Genomic DNA, 21,886 nt, shown 5'->3' with positions numbered 1-21,886 from the left:
TTATAACAGCAATGAGGAGAATAACCAGTTGGGCAGTCACTGCCGATGCCCTTACTTGAGGAGGTCGGTAGGACTGACCCTCGTGGCTACGCCGGGTACCTTAGCTTAGCAAATGGAGGTGAAGCAGGAGCTGGGTACAGACCTTGTACGGGGAGAACACCGTGTGTGTGTGGTGTGTGTGTGTGTGTGTGTGTGTGTGTGTGTGTGTGTGTGTGTGTCACCATGTACACCAAAGATGCCAGCATCCCAGAAGATCCTACAAGAGGCTGGCTCTTCTGCACCGCCCCCAGGAGAACGAGCCCTGCTGAGACCTCCACTCTAGCTCTGCCGCTAGCTACGTGAAACATTTCTCAGACTGTGGCACCCGGTCCCAGCAGAGTGGCGGCGTGCTGCCAAGGCCACGGTTCCCTGAGCTGGGACTTTGGGAGAAGAGGGGACACACACTCGTGGCCCTTACATGAGCTAAGACAGAGGTGAGCTGGGTAAGCCAGGTGGCCAGCTTGCTGATACTACTTGGACATTGTGACCAGGTTCACCGTGCCATGGTAGCATTGGGGCTCCTGCAGCAAATTCCAGTGGCTTCGCTCTGCGCTGTCCTGGGGTACTCGCTATGGTGGCATCAGACGGAACTCAGCTTTGTGGGAGCGTAAAGGAACCTTTGGTGACAGCAGGCGGTCCTTCCTAGCCCTCTGGGCCCAGCCCGCAGATCACCCCTGAGCCTGGGCTCCAGCTGCAGCTGCAGGCTCTCCCTTTCCCCACAGCGGCAGGAGCCATTCAGGAGTCTGCCCTGGGAGACTTCCCCACAGCTCCTCCCACTAAGCCCTGGCTCTCCCCAGCCCTCCAGAATGGCTGCTGGGATTGTGCCTGAATTTGGAGCAGATGTCCCAGTCCAGACTCCAACCTGCCCTCCTCAGACACCACCCTCTCCCATGATGTACCGACCATTGCCAGGGTCTATCGTTACTTCGTCTGCCAGGGGTATTTGCTGGCTTCTTACGTGTTTATCGCCGGAACCCCTGCTTGGTTCCATGGAAACGGGATCTCATGTTCTTATCCCCCTCCTTCCACTTCCTTGGCCAGGAACAGAATTTGGCACACAGTGGGCAATTTTGTGTATTTATGGAAGGAGAGGGGGAGAGAGGGAATTTCTAAGTTTAGTTTCTCCCTAAAGAAGCTTCCAAAGGTATTTTTGGAACACGTCGAGTATTTGAGAATATGGGCCTAGTAAACTCTGTTAAAAAAAGAATTACGCCTCAGGCACCGACTTTTCCTTTCCACTTCTAAATAGCACGTCCCACCATTTCAAAAAAGAACCTTACAGCTCCCAGACTGAAGTTTCTGCCTCTTCCTCCTCATCCTCCTCCCCCTCCCCCTCCCTCTTCCCCTTCTTCCCCTCCTGTCCCTCCCAGCCCCCCTCCTCCTCCTTCTCCTTCCCTTCCTTCTCCTACTCCTCCTCATTGTCCTACCCTTCCTCCTCCTCCTTGCCCTCAACATTTTATATTGATTCTACACTAGGTAGGCAAAACTGTGACTTTGACCATGTCCATGGTGGCGGAGCAGCGCCCTTCCTCGAGACACACTGCTCATCTTGCACACTGAAGAACGTCCATCAAAACTGTCTTCTTTTACTAAAGCAACACTGGGGATTTCTGGGGGGGTTCTCTGGCGCACTGGCTTCTGTAAGTTACAGTTCGTGGGAACACACGGCTACCTCCATTTGTTTACAAAGCCCATGGCAGAAGCCCAGAGTCTAGGAGTCTGGGCGTTAGGGCAGAGGCCATATGGCTCATGTGGCCCCCTTAGGAAAACATTCATCTGCTGTTGCCCCTCACAAGCCTGGCAGACAGATGGCCCCTGCCCTGCCTGTGGTCCGACCCCAGGTGGAGATTATGGTACTCACTGGATCACACCCCCTTTTCTCTCTGGGTAAACAGAGCCCAGGCAAGTGACAAACAGATGTGATCTGGGGTGCGGTGAAATGACAACTGGAGAGTTTTATAGCTCCCATCCCTAACTCCTCCTTCCCCCTGGAACCCAGCAAGTGTCCAAGAGTGAAGCCAGGACCCTGATGGTCACAGAGACCCAGTTCTACCCTGCTACCTGCAGCAGACTGACCAGGAGGGAGGAACGAGGCTTCCCTGTTCATGCCTCTGCGACTTCAGGATTTGTTACAGCTGCAGGTCCTGACTAGTCCCGGAGTCCTCGGTGAAAAATCATTTGTCTGAATTTCCCAACACTGACGAGTGTTCCTTTGCTCCTGCCTCAGATAAACCTTTTTTTTTTTAACTGAAACTGTTTCTCCTCCTTCCCTTTCCTCCCTGCTACTATATTCTCAATCCACTTAGTACTGCTGGTATGATGAATATTAATTACATCGGGGGTGACCGCTTGCTGTTAGATAAGAAGGTTCATCCGCAGTTGTCAGGTGGTCGACAAAACACTAACAGTTTCCTTTTCTCCAGCTCGGGCCGCAGTTCCTTAACCACATTCAAAGACATGGAAGATGGTTCTAGAGTTTCAGCTCTGGCTGCAGGTCCCTGGGCTGATGATAGCGCATGCGTGAAGAACCTCCCAACCACTGATGATGTGGATGGCAACAGTGTAGGCATTTGAGCTAGGGTGGTTACCGTGGCAACCACGGAGCCGCCTTTACCCTGCACAAGGACCTAACCCTGTAGGGCTACTATGCTCCTCATTCCTGGGAATAAGGAAGCTGGGGCTGAGGAAGGAGTGGCTTTCACGGGGTCCCTGACAACTATGAAGCCACAGAACTTCCGTGGCATAATGAGGGAAAGCAGAACATTCTGGAAATGAGGGACCCTGGCTTGCATGGGACCTTCCAACACACAGCCCTGCCTTCATCTCTATCTGCCTCCCAAGATCGTGGAGATAACATGGTGAGACTCCAAGCTGACTTTCTCAGTCTAATTAAGGTAGGGATGGAGGTATCTGGCTGTGTTCGTAAGTCTGAAACACAGCACCCTCGTAGCTGGTTTACTTGCTATGCAGACTCAGCCTTTCTTGTCTAACAACTGCAGCCCTACTCAAGCTCTGTGGGACAGTTCAAAGCTGCAGGGAGAAGCCGTCTGGGGCTGCAGGCGGGAGACTGGAGAAAGCACACTGTCAGTCTCTCCGCTCTTGGGATGAGAGACAGAAGAATCGTTGCCACCCACTCTCCTCCCGACTCCAGCATAGACTTTTCTCAGTCTTCACAAATCGGGGAGAGGTGATGTTTCGGCTTCTAAAGGGTAATGGTCGTACGTCTTACACCACCCCACCCAGGACTGTCCATTTCCAGCGCCAAAAGTCAATCACACAAAGCTGGGAGCCCCTGTTCTAGTTTGATGTGATTTTTTTTTAAAGAGGAACTCTCACTAGCCAGTAACTCTTGAATTCAATGCACCCTCTCACCTCAGCCTCCCAAAGAGCTGGGACTATAGGCACAAGCTATCGTGCCTGGAAATTTAGCTTACCCCATAAAGAAGTGAAGGCTACAGCAGGTTCCGGCATCCTAAGCTTGTCCAAGAGCCAACCCCCAGCTTCATTCCGCTCCAACTAGCCAAAGTGAGTTAGCCGTCTGAGATTCCCCATAAAACTCTAGCCTTCTAATTGTGTGGTTAAGCAGCCTTAGGCCTCAGGCTGAGCGGAGAGAAGGGAGCTGGCCTCACAGAAGCCAGATAAAGCCACAATGAGGGCAGAGTGTGAGGCAAGCATGGTCAGTCTGAGCCTCGGGCTTCCCTGTTTGGTTTTATAGAGACACACACAAGCATGACATCACTTGAAGTAGGAAATTAAAAAAAAAATAGAGTCGAACTGGTGGCTTAAGTGCCCACAAGCGCCTAGCAGAACAAGAAGCTTGGCGTTATCTCATTCCACAAAAGCCTGATTGACAGGGGCCGAAGCCACAGCCCTTATTCCTTCTGGTCGGAGCACACCAAGGCTTAGACATCTGATGGCCCGTGTGAGGTGATAGGGAGGATATGAGGCTGGGACCACACACCTTTACAGCTAAGACGGGGAGCAACAGTGGCCTCCTGTCAGCCTCAAAACTCCTGTCGTCTCTGGAGAGACCAGGCAGAGCTCTCGAGTGAGCTTGAGGTGGGCACACAGTGGCCCCTGTGATGGCATCAGCCTTGGCCTCTGCTCACATCAACAGAGATGGCTGGGCTCGGCCCTCAACAAACAGATCGTGTGTCCAGCCTGGGAGAGTTCCACTGAATGATACAAAATCAAAATGGAGTCACCGGTAACAGACCCCAACAACAAAAGTCCACAAAACACCTGTGAGATGTTGGTTTCTAGTCGCTATTCTGTTGCTGTGACTTTAAAATTTATGAGGCGATGTGTTGGATAAAGGGTTTACTTGACTTACAATTCCAGGGTATAGTCCACCACCACAGGGAATTGCTAACTAGTCAGTCCAGTCATGGGCAGAGAGAACAGAGCCACGGACCCACTCAGCTTACTTTCTCCTCTATTTATGTGCTATTGGGGATCCCTTGCCTAGGGAATGGCACTGCCATCAGTTAACAATCAAAATAATCCCCCAGAGATATACCCAGAGGCCAACCTGAGCTAGATAATGCTTCATGAGGGCACTCTTCCCTTACGATTCTAGGCTGTGTCAGGTTGACAGTTAACACCATCAAGCACAGGGCTAGTGGAAACCCTCTCACAAGCACGTGCCTGAGGATGGGAGCTATTAAGGGATCAGGACCAGAGCTGTTAGGATCACCACCTTGCCCAGTGGTCACTGTAGACAGAAGATTCTGTCCCGGCCCAGTCCCACGCCATCTGGTCCCTAATAAACACGCAGAGGCCTGTATTATGAGCTGTTTGACTGATGGCTCAGGCTTCTTGTTGGCTAGCTCTCTCTCAATTATTAACCCAGTTCTATTCATCTGCGTATCTCCACGTGGTCTTGGCTTACCAGAGAATGCCCGGGTGTCCCACCTTCCTGGTAGCTGCTTGGCGTCTCCTTGACTCCGCCTACTACCATTCCCTAGTCCTGTTTGGACTTCCCACCTGGCTGAATCCTGCCTGTCCATTGTCCAAAACAGTTTAATTCATCAACCAGTAAGAGAGACTTATATATTCACAACACACGGAAGAACATCCTCTATCAGGCCACCATGACCTCACACAGAAAATATTTCTGCAAGGACATCGCCTGTCCAAATGTGAACTGACCCTCACCTCTGCTGCTAATCGTCAATGACTGACTATTAATTTATAAGCTACTTATGTAACCCTCCTTATCTTGCCTCAAACTCCCAGGACGTGCCCACAGTTTGCTACGGCATGTGTGTTGGTGACACTGCAGAATAAACCAGTCTTTTTGGAAACGGCACCTGTCATTTAGATTAGTACTGGTTGGGGCCGTTAATGGAAGAAGTGGTTGAGGCTTCTGTTTTGTTTGAGTCGAAAAGGCCACAGTCAACTCTGGAGCCATCCTTCTCTTGAATTGCCCACAGAAATGGCTTTTGCTCCCTGTCTCTCCAAGGTGTAGAGTGTGTGTGTGTGTGTGTGTGTGTGTGTGTGTGTGTGTGTGTGTGTGTGTGTGTGTGTGTAATGGTATCAGAGCTGGAATCCCCAATCCCCGTGGCATGTGCTCTCCTAATTCCTGTCTCTCTCCTCTGCAATTCAGCCTTGAAAACAGATAGGTCTCAGACCGTTCCTTCATACAGACATGAAGAGATGGCATTCGATCTCAAAAGCTCTGTCTGCACATGGTACTAAGGGTTCCTGCATCTCCTTGGTGGCACTTGCTCGTAGGGGCACACAAGCCCTACGCTTCATTCACACCTGCAGCCCTGTCCCTACCCTAGACAGCAGGTCCCACCTCACAGCGTTGACACTAGCCACCAGTGCTTAGAGGACTGACTCCCTGTCGACACCTAGGCCACACGCACACTGAGAAAAATGGAGCAAACGGAACTGCCAAAAGAGGCAGCACTAAAACCTGCTCTCGGCATAGACATGGGGGTTAGATGGACCATTAGATGTAAGCAGCCTGCCCAGTGCTGAGCTGACAGAGGTAATCCTCAGACCAAGGTAAGCCACTCATCGTCACAGTGGCCCCTGGGACAACCTGCCTCTGGCCTCATCACACATGGAAGAGACTGAACTCGGACAGTATATGTGATTTTTTTCCTCTGAAGCTCACACGTCTAGTGCAATGGCAGATTCATGTCAACCCCCAACCCCCCACAAAACCAACCTCACTTATACAGAATTTGAGACATACAGATAGGTGAATACAGAAAAAGAGCATTGCCACCAAACCTCTGTCCTCCCTGCTGGTGGCCGTGCACCTCCCTGGCTGCATTTGCTGGGACTCTGACCCACCTGTCCTGAGGACATAGCTTGCCTAATTGTGGCAGGCGCTGGGCTCAGCAGCACCTTCACTGACTTGCCAATGGCCAAACTCCAAATCCTTAAAGGTCTCTCTGCCTTGAATGGAAGAGCGGATACACAAGAGGGTTTGCGGGCTTCGTGTGGGGGAAACTCCCGCTCCAGGGATTAAAGCTCTATTAATTCTCTGTGGCGCTGGGAATTAAATCAGAGCCAACCCGTGAAGACCACCCCTCCCCCCCACCCCCGTGTGAGTTACTTCACTACAGCAAAATTCCCCCACCAAAAGCAACTCCCGCAAGGAAGGGTCTACCGTGGCTTGTAATTTGAAGGTGTGGCCCATTGGAAGCCACGGTCCGAGGTCTGAGGTGCCTGGCCACCTTGCACCTGCCGTCGGGAAGCAGAGAGAGGACCGCCAGTGTCCAGTTCACTCTCTCTTTTTATAATACAGTGTGGGAATGCCACCAGCCCCGTGGACCGTGCTGCTCACATTCGGGGAGGGGGGGAGCTCGCCTCAGTCAGCCTAATCTAGAAACTCACAAACAACACACCAGAGGCTTGTCTCCTGGACGGCTCCACTGGGCTGACAGTCATTATTGTCACCGAGATCACCTTTGCCATGTGTCTGGTGGCATTACTCATTGTGCCTGGATCCACCATCCCAATGACGTGTGTGTGTGTGTGTGTGTGTGTGTGTGTGTGTGTGTGTGTGTGTGTGTGTGTGTGTGTCCGTGTCTGCTGCTCCTGTGGTCACAGATTGACAAATTCTGACACCAGCAAGGTGGGAAAAGCAACTTCCTCTCCAAAGGAAGAGAAGGGGGCCTCCCTCAAGGCCCATCCTTGCTGCTGCTCCCCTGACCATCGGCCCCTCCCCCACTCCCCTACAGACCTGTCTATCCTCCCATGAGAGGGAGAGGGGGGAGCCTGCAGGGGCTTCCTACCATTGTCCGTGTTGGCGGTAACTCTCATCCCAGCTGCTAAGAGAATGGGTGACTGAGTCATCAGGGGCTAGCGGTCCGTGTTGAGTGACAGGATGGAGGAAGGAAGTGGGAACAATGACCATTGGTTGCTCGTGCTTGGAACAACGCCTCTCCCTTCCCAACCCTCACCCTTGGAAGCCAGATTTCAGCCCAGGGCAAGCCCAGCAGGGTTGCCCTACATCTCTCCAGCCATGTGTGAGGATAGAGCATGTGGGAATCCCAGTGGTGCAGGGAGATTGGCCTCCCAGAGGTGCCTTCCCATTCCTGGTACTGCTGTGTCCCTCCCTCTCCCAACCCTCACCTGGGGCTGTCCCTGGACTCCTTCCTCTCTTCCCAACAGAGCCACATCCAAATCGTTGTGACGGCTGCTCTAGCTTCTCAAACGTCCTTTTGATTCTCCGAGCGCACCTTGTACTTTTTTGTTGAGGGTCAGGCATACCATACCCGGTCAAACAAACCCCCGTAATAGTTACCAAGGAGATTGCTGGTCTTGGGTTTGTGCTCCCGTAACCCACATTTCTCTGTGTCTTTCTGTCTAATCTGCCTCTCTATCATTTCAGAGTTGGGAGGTAGTGTGTTGCCCTATGGCCTCTGTCCTATGATTGGCTGAAGACTTATTAACTTGGGCTTTTCTCTTGTCGAGTGGATGGGACCTCCCAGGCTCCTTAGACACCCTACAGGAACTGCAAACATCAGGCGAGGGAGATTTCTGAGTCAGTAGAGTGATTGCTATGCAAATGGGGACCTGCGTTGGGTCCCGAGAACCCATGTTTTAGGGAAACCAGCGGTGGGTGACCATGCCCTTGCTTTCCCAGCATTGGGAAGGGGAAGACTTGGCAGACCCTGGGCTTGCTGGCCAGCGAGTCCAGCCTATGCAGAAAGCTGCAGGTCTGTGAGAGCCCCTGTCTCAAAACACAAGCTGTTGGATGCCTAAGGACTGATGCCTGGTGTTGGCCTCTGCTCCCACACACACTCGCACACACGGGCACTCACACAGACATGCATCCGTATGCACGCACACACACGATATAGCCACAGGAAACTATTTCTCCGCTGCCTTTACTCCCCAGATCCACACCGGCTTTTCTTGTCTACTCATCCCAATTTTCTCCAAGACTCCGCTTACTCTACGAACTCTACACTGGGGATTCTTTTCCCCATGCTTAGCTAAGGCATGTTTAGGCCTGGCTAAGGGCTTTCCCCTTTCTTTAAAAATTTGTTTTCCTGAAACCCTAGCCAAAGCTTCTGGTGGGTTTGCTCCAGCTGTCTACCAGAGTTGGTGCATCTGACACACTGGTCCATAACAACACAGCTCGTTGGGTTCTGTCTCTCTTAGGAGACCAAGCACCTTTGGCACAACGGCAGTCAAACACAGATGACCGGTGGGCCTGCTCATCTACCCATCCCCCAAAGCACACGACTGACAAATAGTAGTGGATAGATGTCCGTGACTCTCAGGTCCCGTGTAGACAGACAGCCCGGACTGTGTGTTTGATATCACTGGCCTGTCTCTTCGGGAGGTGGTCAAGTGTGCAGTAAAACACCTTCATATGAATGCCTGGGCAGAAACTAAGATCCCAAAAATACAGCGTAGCATAAAGAAGTAGCTAGATTATACCACTGGGAATTTCCTTAAGAATTGTGGAAGCAGAGTACAGAAACAAGAAAAACAAAAAAGGAGACAGCTGAAACCCACAAAGGGAGATGGGAAGCTGAGCAAGACAGCCCAGGGGGGACTGCTTTAGGCACAGAAACGTTTCTTCTTACAGCCATTAGAGTTACTGCGGCAGAAACATCAGCTTCCCCCCCCAACCCCCGCCGTTGGCCCACACTCTAAACACTGCCAGCACCTCCTGTGAGTGGGCTTTTTGATGCAGGGATCCGGAGTCTTGTGTTTGGACAGACACTGTGAGATGCAGAGGTCACAGAAGAGGTGACGAGATGGTCGCTAAATGATGCTCACCCAGAGAAAGCGGGACTCGGAGGACTCGGGTTCTGATAGACAAGGACTGTGCACAACTTAGAATTAAAGGAGCTGAGAGACAGTGTCTGTGGCATTGAAACACGCACGAGCGAATGAGCAGACGGGAAGTTCTGCGGAGGCGGCGACATTCTGGCGTGGCCTCTGCCCGAGACACGAGGTCAGGTCCAGCCACTGAGACCTGCATCTGTGAAGAGAGGAAGGCCCTGGGGTTTCTGTACTCTATGGTGTTTTGTCAGCCATACTGAGATTTCAACCGCCCCAAACGGGAAGAATTAGGCTGGATTCGCATCTACGGTCCAACAGCCAACAGCAAGGTAGCAATGGGTTGGGGAGGTATAGTTACTAACGCACCAGCCAGCCTCCTGCTTGTGAGTCAGGCAAGCCTCCTAGAGCCTGGTTACTCTAAACTTAGGATCTTACTTGATAGATGAAGATTCTCTCTATCTATCTATCTCTCTCCCTCCCTCTCTCTCTCTCTCCTCTCTCTCTCTATCTATCTCTCTATCTCGCTATCTCTCTCTCTCCTCTCTCTCCTCTCTCTCTCTCCCTCTCTCCCTCCCTCCCTCTCTCTGTCTCTGTCTCTCCCTCCCTCCCTCTCCCTCCCTCCCTCTCTCTCTCTCTGTCTCCTCTGTCTCCCCTCCCTCCCTGTGTGTGTGTGTGTGTGTGTGTGTGTGTGTATGCCATGTACTTGTCCGTGTGTGCATGTGCACATGTAGGCCAAAGGTCAATATTAGCTGTCTGTCCCAGCCAGGGTTTCCACTTTACTTTTTGAGACAAGGTCTCTCATTGGCCTGTAACTCACCGATTAGGCCACACTGGTTGATCAGAAAACCCCTAGGGGGGTCCTCCTGTCTCCATTTCCCAGGTGCTAGGGTTACTGGTTTTGGAGACCGTGCCTGGCTTTTTTTTTTTTTTTGTGGGTGCAGAGCCTCTGAACTCTGGTTCTCATGCTTGCACAGCAAAGCCTTTTTGAAGACCGAGCCTCCCCCCCATCCTGCCCAACCCTCTAGCCCAGCTGAACCTCCTCCAACAATCACATTATCCACTGAGAGGGAGAAACTCAAGATGGGCCTCAAACACATAACATAACATTAATGTAATTGCCAGAACCCTCCCATGGGACGCACGGAAACGACGCAGAAGCAAAGCAAATCCAAACGAAAAAGCCCCTCCGCACGGGCCAAGAAGCTGAAGCAAGCTGTCCTGAAACACGGGTAATTTTGTTTGGGAAAACAAAGGGTCGGATTACAAGCACGTCTTGCAAGGGAGAGTTACTGAATGCTTGCACTGAAGTGCTTGGCACACTGAAAGCCCCCAGTGTTTCTGCAGGTGTATATCGAGCTTAGACATCTGATTCCGGTTACCTGGCCCTGGCAAAGACAGCGGGCCCAGTATTAGACACAACCATTCTTGCCTAATGCTTTTCTCAAAGCCCGTGTAATTCGCTGCCGGGTTGTATTTCTTGTGTTTAGGCTGTCTGGCTTGCTTGCTTTGTTCTCAAGGAACCAACCAAACAACACCAGCAGACCAGACGTTTGCAAAGAGTCGTGAAATCACAGAACGGGAGGGAGGGTGGGAGGCGGCCCTGAAATCCAGACCCAATCCCTCTGCCTCTCTGAAAAGGTATCTGTGGGCGCAGGAGAGCACAGGACATGCTGTCCTTGGGCCACAAGAGGAAGGACTCTCCAACATGAAGAGACCACAACTAGATTATAAAGTCCATACAACACAGGGTTCTGATGCTACACCACCTCCAGTTAATACCACCTACTGTTGTGTCCTTTTTCACAGTTTACAGGGAGCTCTCTGTGATGGGGGTTGTCCTTCTGTGTATATGTTTCTCTTGGTTGATGAATGACACACTATTTGACCAGTAGACGCAGGAAGATAGGCGGAACTAAGAAACAAGGAGAATTCTGGGAAAGGTGGACAGAGAGAGACCACAGGGAGACACCATGTAGAGACCAGGAGGATAGGACACGCCAGGCGTTCTCTGGTAAGATAAGGGCATGTAGAAACACATAGATTAGTAATTATGGGTTAATAATTAACACAGAGCTAACCAATAGGAAGCCCTATCCACCGGCCAACAGTTTAATAATTAATATAAGTCTCTGTGTGCTTATTTGGGGCTCTAGGGTGGCGGGACCTGGCAGGAAAGAAACGCCATCAACATCTCTGTGAAACCTCTTTTTAACAGTTAGTCTGCTTCTAAAAGCATGTTAGAGCAGATAACCAGGACTCAGGGAGATGCCCAATTGGCCCATTGATTCCTGGCCTGGAGTGGACCTACTTTCTCCAGTTTTAACCCTTGAACAGTCGTTATAGGGACCAACACCGTCCCAACCAAACTAGATTCTGCCACCTGACCTTTGTTCAATGGTGGATCCAAGGCTTCCTATGCCCCCTCTATCAGATTTTCTTCCATCCAGAGGAAGAAGGAAAAATGAAATTTTTAGTACATCAGCAACCTGCAAGACCAGTGGGTCTGTGGGAGTGGGTTGGGGGTCAGCAGGCTAGCCACACTGGGCTTGAAAGATAATGGGAAGGGTCCCAAGCCTTCGTTCCACAGAGCTCACAGCCAGTTGTCTCCTACGACAAACAAGGCTCCAGGCTAGATGTCTGGTGAAGTCGCAGCACGAACGCCGAGGCCTGGCAGCGAGTGAAGTCACCTGTCCCCAACATGTGACATTAGAACTGGGTTTGAACCAGCTCTGCAAGTCCAGTGGGAAGCCAAGGGGGGAACCCCAGGCTTGAGCAATAGGATGTGTTTCTGGGACATATGGAAAGAGGCTTCTGAGATCTCTTTTATGCTATGCATGCTGGTTACAGGAAAACCACTTGATGAGCCAAACTATTTTTTTAAGCATTGGGGTACCTAGTACCTTAAGGCAGCTGAAGGCCCTGGACCAGACCCTGGCCTTGTCTCTACAGAGACAAATCTTGATATTTTTTTTTACAATTGCAACAATGGTGGAGAATCCTTGAGGGTGAACTGTTGTGAGGATCTAGCTCTCTTGTGCATATGGGGGTATCCAAGACACAACAGCTCTTGTCAGCGTTGCTGTCAAATACTTTCTCTTGGTGACGAAGGGACTGATTCTCTCACTGTGTGTCTCTCTATCAACAGACCATTTGAGCCGGCCCAGTCAGCCCTGTTCTGACATAGTTTGCCCCCAGCTCCACAGCCTCATCTTGCTGGCCTGCAAAAACATGGGGGTAGACGGTGTTTCTGTTGCGTCTGGTCCCACCACCCTGCGGCCCCAGATAAACGCGCAGAGACTTAACATTAAATATAAACTGTTTGGCCAATGGCTAAGGCTTCTTACTGACTAGGTCTCTCTTAACTATTAACCCGTATCTATTAATCTAAGTATTTCCACGTGGTCTTACCAGAGAAGGCTCGCTCCAGCATGCTACTCCTTCAGTGACTACATGGCAGCCCTTCTCCACATCCTCTCCTCATCTGGGAGCCCCGCCCATACTTTCTGCCTGGCTACTGGCTGATCAGTGTGTTATTCATCAACCAACAAGAGAAACGTGCATGTAGAAAGACATCCCCCCCCATCACGTGGGCGAGCCCTTACCATGATGGCCAGACTCAGACACCCTTGGGGAGACGAGGGAGTCCGGTAGAATCCCACCCAACAAGCAAAGCAAGAGAATCCCCACAGCAACCCCAACCTGAAAACAAGGCAGGCGTGGAACGACACAGCCAAAGTTCAGGGACGCAGCCCGCGGGCAGGGTACTTGCATAACTGTGCACGAAGCCGTGGGTTCCCGCACCACATAAGCCTGGCACGGTGTCACGAGCCTGTGACGCTCGCACTTGGGAGGTGGAGGCCGGAGGAGCGGAAACTCGGGGTCATCCTCAGCTACATAGGGAGCTTGTGATCAACCCGGCATCCATAGACTCTGTTTCAAAAGCAAACAGAACCAAACTGCAGAGTCTGATCAGGAAAAGCGTGGAGGCGGCGGCATCCCAGCCAGACCTTGATGGGCAGATGGGGCTCTTGGGCATGGAGGTGGCTAAAAAAAAAAAAAATGCTCTCAAGTGAGCGGTATGTCCTTTCGATAAAGCATCAGTAAAGGCTCAGGGTGGGGAGTGGTCAGAGCAAATGTGAGAGTTGCCCACCAGGTAACCTCACCAGGTAGCCAGAGGTGGCCTGTTCATCCCAGCAGGATAAAAGAGCAGATGATCCCTACCCAACTCCCCACAACAGCTGGAGACTGTCATGGAGCTAGGGGCCCTTCCTACTCCCTACATGAAAGTTTGCTTCCCAGAAGGACAAACATTAATTTATTGTTATTATTATTATTTGGTTTTTCGAGACAGGGTTTTTCTGTGGCTTTGGAGGCTGTCCTGGAACTCGCTCTTGTAGACCAGGCTGGTCTCGAACTCACAGAGATCCGCCTGCCTCTGCCTCCCGAGTGCTGGGATTAAAGGCGTGCACCGCCACCACCGCCCGGCCCGAGGGGCAAACATTAAATCAAAGCCACCCTGTGACTTCCCAGTTCAAACACCATAACCAGGCCCAACTTGGTCACGGCCCAGAGCTGTCACTCAACCCCCAGGCTATGGAGAGCGTCTGACCCTAGAAGGTGCCGTGAAGCAGCGGTGATGTCAATGGAGCAACCTAGTTGCTTCCATTTGGTACATGTCAAAGAGTCACGTTTGTACTGGATGGAGGGAGGGAGCTGCAGTAACTCAGCCTTCCTAAAGCTGCAGCCCTTCAGTGAAGTTCCTCATGGGGTGGTGATTGCCCCCACCCCCCCAACTATGATGTCATTCTCATTGCTACTCCCTAACAGTAATTTTACTACTGTTGTGAATCATAATGTAAATATCCGATACGCAGGATGTCTGATAGGTGTGAGACCCTCGGGTTGAGAACCACTGCTCTAGAGATGCCGTGGGTTCCCGCACCACATAAGCCTGGCACGGTGTCACAAGCCTGTGACCCTCGCACTTGGGAGGTGGAGGCAGGAGGAACAGAAACTCAGGGCCATCCTCAGCTACGTAGGAAGCGTAGCTTAGACCACCTTAGTGACAGAGTGTCTCGGCTACCAACAACATTCCAGAAGTCAAAGCGGAAAGGGGGCACACTCCCTGTGTGCGGCAGAGCCGGATCCTTCTGTGCACAGCCCGCAGGGGAGCTGAGCCTGCATCTGCTTCGCAGGGAACAAAATGGATAAGCTCTTGAAATAAGTGACGGCACTGCTACGGCGTACGTTGGTGTCTGCCAAGGCCATTCACCTATCTGCCCATCCCTGGGAATAGCTGCCTCAGATGAACCACCACGGGCCAACCCCTGCAGCCAGCCAGCTGGTCCCGTCCCGTGTGTCCCCCTGTCCTTGCTCTATGGGGCCCTGATATCCTTAACCTTGGCAATAAGCCCCGATAAGGAAACGTACTTTACCTTCTGGGCATAGAGTCTTCATAGGTTTGAAGCAAGCCTGCTAGCCTTGCCTTCCCAGCCCCACAGATCAGATCAGCTTTACAGACCCCTGAGTTGTGGGAGCCGTGCAGGGGAAGCGGAAGGGCAGTGAATGAAGAGTTGGGCATCTGATACCGAGTTTGTGTCCTCTGCTACTGACAGTCACAGCCAAACTGTCTGGAGCGGGAGCTCAGAGGCGGTGTGATCTCCTAGATGTGTGAAGGGTCTCCCACTTGTGACCCTTAGCACAGCAGGAAAATAACCCACAGAGGAACACACACACACACACACACACACACACACACACTCAGGACCAGATTACAGGATATATGCTTGTCTTGATACAGGGAGCCATACTGACCAAGACTATATATGTAAGAGGGCATGCAGGCCTGCCCAAGGGTATGGAAGGGTACCACTGACCACACCCATGTATCTTGGGTGCCTTGAAGACAGGAAGCTCCTAATATGAAAGGGAAGAAGACTGAGGACTCTGAGTGTGTTTGGTCCCCCCCCCCAGGAAGTTGGGAGAAACATTTCCCCACTCAATCCCACCCTGGGCTCTGCTTGTGTCTATGGTCAGGTGAGCCCCCAAGGGCACAAGGTCCTGCTGCATCCACAGGGCATTTGTTGAGACATCAACAAATCCCTGCTATCTCCTCCTCCCAGGAGCCTCCAGAGACAGAGAACAGGAAAACCCAGCTTCTGATGAGCTCTGCCCCATCAAGACAAATGACCCAGTGATGTGCTGACTGGTCCCAACATTTCCTCACATGATCAGAAAGACAAATGCAACTCCTCAGGCAGGCATGGGAGCTGCTCTCCCCCCAGTGCATCGAAACAACAGGCCTTCAAGGAGGTCCCCAGACCCTCAAGTCCCTGAGAGCTTATGTGATAACTTGACTGTGACTCAATCCTCTACTCTTCCAAAAACTCATATGGAAAGGTTTCATCTTTATTGGTTTTTAGCATTGTTGTTTGAGACAAGGTATCTCTCTCTAGCCTAGGCTGGCATCCAACTCCCAGTTGACCTGTCTCAGCCTTCCTGGGTCTGAGATTACAGGCGTGTACCACCATACCCAGGTCAAGTTGAAATTTGGTGACTGAGAACTGGGGAGACATATTCTTCCAAGAGACTTGACGGCTGTCTTTCTGGAGTAGGTTCATTCTAGAAAGAGCAGGTCAGGGCAAAGCAAACCCAGCCCCAGCGTGGTCTCCCTCTCTTCCTTCCACTTCTCCGCCATGCTACAACACAGCATGAGGTCCTCGCCAGATGTTGCCACATCTGAGCCTCTGCCCCCCATCCTCCAGAACCTCAAACTAAATTGTAAGCCACCCCCTCCATCTCCAGTGACGTGGCAAAGCAACAGAAAACTAACTGAAGGCCTTCCCAGGACGGTTGGGACCACTAGCCTTGGGTTAGAGTTCGTCTGCACCACAATCAAGACTCAAACTTTCCCACAGCAACTCTGTGGGAAAATCATCCAGAGATTCAGAAATGACCTCCCCCCACTCCCCTCGAGGCACAGACAGCAGCAGGTGGTATGTCCAGGCCTCCCTTGTGACTCTGTGCATCACTCCAAGGCAGCAGCTGGGAGTGGACATCAGCTGCCTCCCTTCACGTGACCTGTGTGTCTCGCCCATGGGCAAGGATACACACTTCCTCATCTCCCCCCAGCTGTCAGCCAGAGCTCACAGCACTCGAGACTCTTATCTCAATAAGATGGCAATCAAGCTTCAAGGATGTGTGGACAGTTCTAATAACCCTGCCTTACAGAGATTAGCAGGTCATGAAAGCCACCATGAGGACCTGTCCAGTCCAACCCCCGCAGAGAAGATCAAGTGGTTCCAGGTAGAACAAACATCATTCCTTCCAGTAAGTGATGCTCGCAGCGCCAATTCTAGCCCCACCGAGCTGCCACAGCCCTCTCCTTGCCCCGCTCTTCCAGAAGTGCCCAATCTGGAACCAGACACATCTACCCAACATTCCCACGGCTGCTTCACCCCACCCCACGTGCCCTGCCCCACATCTGCAGAGGTGTGAATTATCAGCCTCCACCTGGAGTTTCCCTTTATGAGTGCCACTGTAAGAAACAGATCTTCGGCCGGGCGTTGGTGGCACACCCCTTTAATCCCAGCACTTGGGAGGCAGAGGCAGGCGGATCTCTGTGAGTTCGAGGCCAGCCTGGTCTACAGAGCGAGTTCCAGGACAGCCTCCAAAGCAATACAGAGAAACCCTGTATGGAAAAAACAAACAAACAAACAAAAGAAGCAGATCTTCGGGGACTGGAGAGATGGCCCAGTGGTTACGAGTGCTCCCAGTCCTCCCAGAGTGACCCATGTTCAGTTCCCAGCCCTAGGGGTTCCCACAACCCTCTTCTGGCCTCTGTGGGTACCTGCACTCATGTGCACACACCCACTCATAGGCACGGAAATAATTAAAAATGAAATATTTCTTAAAGAAACGGACCAACAGGGAGAGGAGGGAGAAGAGGAAGGATAAGAAGGGAAGGAATCGATGAACTTGAGGAAAATAGCAGAACTGGAGTTGGTGCTCCAAAGTGAGGGATTGTTAACCCCTTTCGGTATCTGAGCCATTGCGGTCTCTGGGTGTCTTAAGGAGAAACCCAGCCAGTTTCCCTGCCTTGGTGAGCGCACTCTTGTTGTTTTGAGCCTAGGGGTCATGTTTCAGAGACAACCCCCCTAAGATGCTGAGACGCAGCTGCACTTGACTGCTTGCTCGTGGGCATTGCTTAGCACGTGGTCATGTTTGGAGAGTCTTATTTGCTTATTGTTCCCATGAGATTATTTATCAAAAAAAAAAGTGCCAGGGTCTGGAGAGCTGGCTTATCGAGGAAAACACTGAGGACCAGAGCTCAGATCCTCAGCGCCCACGTCGTGAGAGATGGGAAGTATGTGGTAGACTGTCTGCAATTCCAACATCTAGAGGGCAAAGGCAGGGTTGCCCTAGGCAACCAACTTGTCTAGGATTGGTGAGCTCTGGGTTCGGTGAGAAACCCTGCCTCGGTTAAAAAAAAAATCAAGGAAGACACTCAACATCAGTTTGTGGCCTCCACATGCACACACGCACATGCAAACACACACACACACACACACACACACACACAGAAACAGTGGCCCATTTAAATGAGGATTCCTGTTCATCATATTGCTATGAAAACCCATGAGAACACTCATCTGGGGCAAAGCTGTCAAGAAGAAAAAAAAAAAACAAAAACGCTCTGTGACGATGTCTGTTAATGTCCCAGATCTGTGCTATACCAGTGCCCGCTGCTCAATACGGCTACAATCGAAAGGCTGGGTTTCAAATGTGTTCAATTACTTAAAAACCTGAACAGAAACACATGGAAAACCACTACCATCTTAGATGCTCTCCGTCTGTTTTCTGTCCCTATAGTGAGATGTGTAAATCTGGGTACTTGATGAAGAAAGGGGGGTCTGGCTGGCTCACAGTTTGAGGTATTATTGACATGGTGTCTCACGGCGGCCCTCTCTGTCACACAACAATGGGATGGCAAGGGAGAGGAGAACATAACATGGTGAGACAGGGAGCAGAGGAGTAGAGAGCGCTCGGGGTCTTCCTGTGACTGTCACCCCCTGGGGGACCTAAAAGGCATCGCTGAGAACCCCCATCCTGCCGAGGGGGATGGCCCCATGCCTGACAACCTTCTTCCGTGTCCACATCTCAAGACTCCACGGCACCTAATACCAACAAACTTGAGTGCAAGTGCCTATCCTACCCCAAGAACCTTGGTTGATGTACCCCATCAAGGCACGCCAGCAAGCCGGGAAGTCCCGGCCTTCACCTCGGGGGACTACAGCGAGTCTCTGTTACCCTCTGGGCCTCGTTTGCTTGTCTCCAACCTGAAGCTGCCATAGCCTCAGCTCAGGGAAGCTTTAAGAAGCCAGTGAGAGGAATCAGGGCTCCCTGTGAAGCTTACATGGGTCTTCTGCAGCCTGGGTGGGGCTGTGAGGATCCAGAGTCATCTCCCCATCCTTCCTTCAGGCTCTTCCTAACCCTGGTGTCCTAGTGGGCTGAGCTGTATCAGGGCTCGTGGCTGTGGCCTTGTCTGGAAATGAATTTAGATGTTGTGGGTATGATTAGATGAAGGATCTTTAGAAGCTATCCTGGGTTAGGGTGGGCTCCGCACACCATGGCTGTAACTTCCTGTCAGTACAGGAAGGGGCGGGGTCACACAGGGAGACCTAAGTCTGGGGAAGTGTACCCACAAGCCAAGGCACTCTCGGTGCCCCCAGCTGGGAAGAATCCTTCTAGAAACCTCAACACATTTCCGGCCCTGATGACTTAGTGGCTTCGCACACTCTGCCCCAGAGCTGTGAGAACACAGCTTTCTGTTGTTTCCAGCCTCCTCGTGGAAACACACACACAAGTACCCTCAGCTCCCATGCAGAAAACCACTTATATGGTGTCTTGCTTTACAGGAAGTTATGGAGGGCAGAATGGACCCATTATAGACAGAGCTCCAGGCTCATATGAAAAGAACCAAAGCTCTTAGTATGGTTGACTTGACTGACAGGTCCAAAGTTCTAAGCATCATCACAGAGAGCCAGGTCTACCAGGAAGGAGACCCTAGGGGAGGGAAGACGGGACTCAGAGATGCCTGAGGCTGGAGGGTCATCACCACCCCAGGGTCAAGCAGACTGTGTATATGAACCTTCAATGCAGAGCTGCCACATGGGGGAGGGGCCAGCCCAAGACCCGACTCTGAGGATCCAGGATTCCAGTCCATCCGTTGTTGTGTCCCCTCCCCCTCCCCTTCCCCCCCCCCGTCATAGTTACTTTTCTATTGCTATGAAAAGATACCATGACAAAGGCAACTTATAAAAGGAAGAGTTTGTCGTGCGCTTGCTTACGGTTCCAGAGGGTGAATCTATGACCATTGTGGCAGACAGACAGACAGACATGGCATGGTGCTGGAGCAGTAGCTGGGAGCTTAGATATTGACACGACAACCACAAGGCAGACAGAGAGAGAGAGAGGGAACTCTTGGACAGGCATAACTTAAAGTCCACCCCCAGGAACACACCTCCTCCAACAAGGACACACCCCCTAATCCCTCCCAAACAGCTCCACCCACCGCAGAACAAGCATTCAAACATGTGAACCTATGGGGGCCATTCTTGCTCGGAGCACCACACCCCTGGCATTGGATTCTTCCATTTTCACAGTGCTGAGGATTGCCGCCTTCCACCCCCCCCCGCGGCCCCCCCCCGCCCCCACAAGCAACAGAACAGGGCATCAGTCGCTTGTATGTGGCATAGCCACCGTTGGAGGTGACACGATAGAACGCGGCTATGCGAAATCTGCTCAGCCGGTCCAGCAGCCCCTGCAAAGATGCTTCACCCTACATCTTCACAGAACTTTCACAGAACTAACGAGGATAGCACAGGGTAGCAGAGCACAGACCTGCAGCTGGACACACCTCGCCAGCTGCATTGCAACAAAATGACTTCCTCGGGAACCTGATACATAACTGATCCATTGTATCTGATATATACAGATCCGTTCCACTTAGGATTCTGTGTTCCGGGGGAGGTACCTTGTGGGGGCTTCCGTCGAGCTGCCTGAAGGGTTCATGGCACAAGGCTGACTAGAAAGTTCTGACTTAGACCTTAGGAAACCTGTCCCAGTTGGAGCAGGGGAGATGGTTGAGCCACAAAGAGCGCTGGTTGCTCTTGTTGAGGACCAGGGTTCAGTTCCTGGTACCCACACGGTGGCTCACAACCAACAGTAGCTCCCGTGTCAGGGGATCCAATGCACCCAATGCACTTTCCTGACCTCTACAGGCACCAGGCAAACAGGTGTGTTTATGCATATGCAGGCAAAACATACATACATATATATATATTATATATATACATGCATATGTATGTGTATCTGTATCATCTGTTTTTAAAAAAATGAGAAACCTTTGCAAGTGCTCTGTAGTAGTTTTGGGTTGGACTTTTTAAAAATACACTGCAGAGGACTGGAGAGATGGCTCAGCGGTTAAGAGAACCCGGCCGCTCTTCCAGAGGACCTGAGTTCAGTTCCCAGCTACCACATGGCAGCTCACAAGCTCTCCGTACCTCCAGTTCCAGGGGATCTGATACCTTCACACCAACACATAAAATAAAGTTGAATAAATTAACTGAGCATGTCGGGTGATCTCCACGGGCCCCCAACAGGAGAAGGCAGGATCCCCTTCTGCAGCTCTGTGGAGCAAGGCACCTGCAGGCTGCCAAAGAGACCCAGCCTATTTGTTGCTGTATCACCGAGTACCTTCCAGGAATCAGATGGGAGAAATGATACGCGTCTCTGTGGTTTGGCATCGGGAGCTTAGCTCTGACTTCCCTGGTAACTGCCAGCATCTGCAAATTATCAAGTGGATGAAAGAAATCAGCTGCCACCGTGAGCTGTCCCCCTCATTCCCACGTAGGGTCCAGCCTCCCTCTGGGCCATGGAGCAAAGTTCCGTGGCCAGGAGCTTTTAGGGCTGAGCCCAGGCCCCTGAACTAGTGACCCCTAAAACATCTGTAAACAGAGATACAGGATCCCCGATTCTCGCTTTGTCCCTTGTGTATTTGAATAAGGATCACAAAAAAAAAAGCCATAGCAATGTAAAATCAGACCTGGGCCAGTATCAAAAGTCTATTGATTCTCAGACTCGTGTGGGTCCAAGTTCAGCAAATGGGAGGGCTGTATTCGAATTCTTATCCTGAAATGCAGGAACAGAAACTCTGATCAATGGATATGATCGACGCAGTCAGGAAAGGCAGGAGCTGGCAAGGCCAAGCACCTCACCCAGGTGTCCATCCCTTGCTTACATAAGCTGGTGGTCTCCCGGAAACAACGGAGCAGACGTTTGTGTGGGAAGCAGGCCTCACCCAACATCTGTCCTGCGGCAGGGAGGGCCTGAGTGTTGCAGACCGTGCTGGAGTTCCCTGGTGGGCGGCCTGGCAATTAGCTGGTGCTGCCTCACGTGTGGTCTAATTACAAGGGGAAGAGAGGTAAAGCCGGTGGTGACAACTTGCCCAACGGCTTCGCACGGCTCTGTCATTTTTTTTCCTCCTCTTCCTCCTCCTCCGTTAATTTTTTCTCTAACTCAC

Source organism: Mesocricetus auratus, unplaced genomic scaffold, assembly GCF_017639785.1.
Source record: "Mesocricetus auratus isolate SY011 unplaced genomic scaffold, BCM_Maur_2.0 Super-Scaffold_100008, whole genome shotgun sequence".
Taxonomy (NCBI): Eukaryota; Metazoa; Chordata; class Mammalia; order Rodentia; family Cricetidae; genus Mesocricetus; species Mesocricetus auratus.
Note: the sequence above shows the minus strand (reverse complement) of the source record.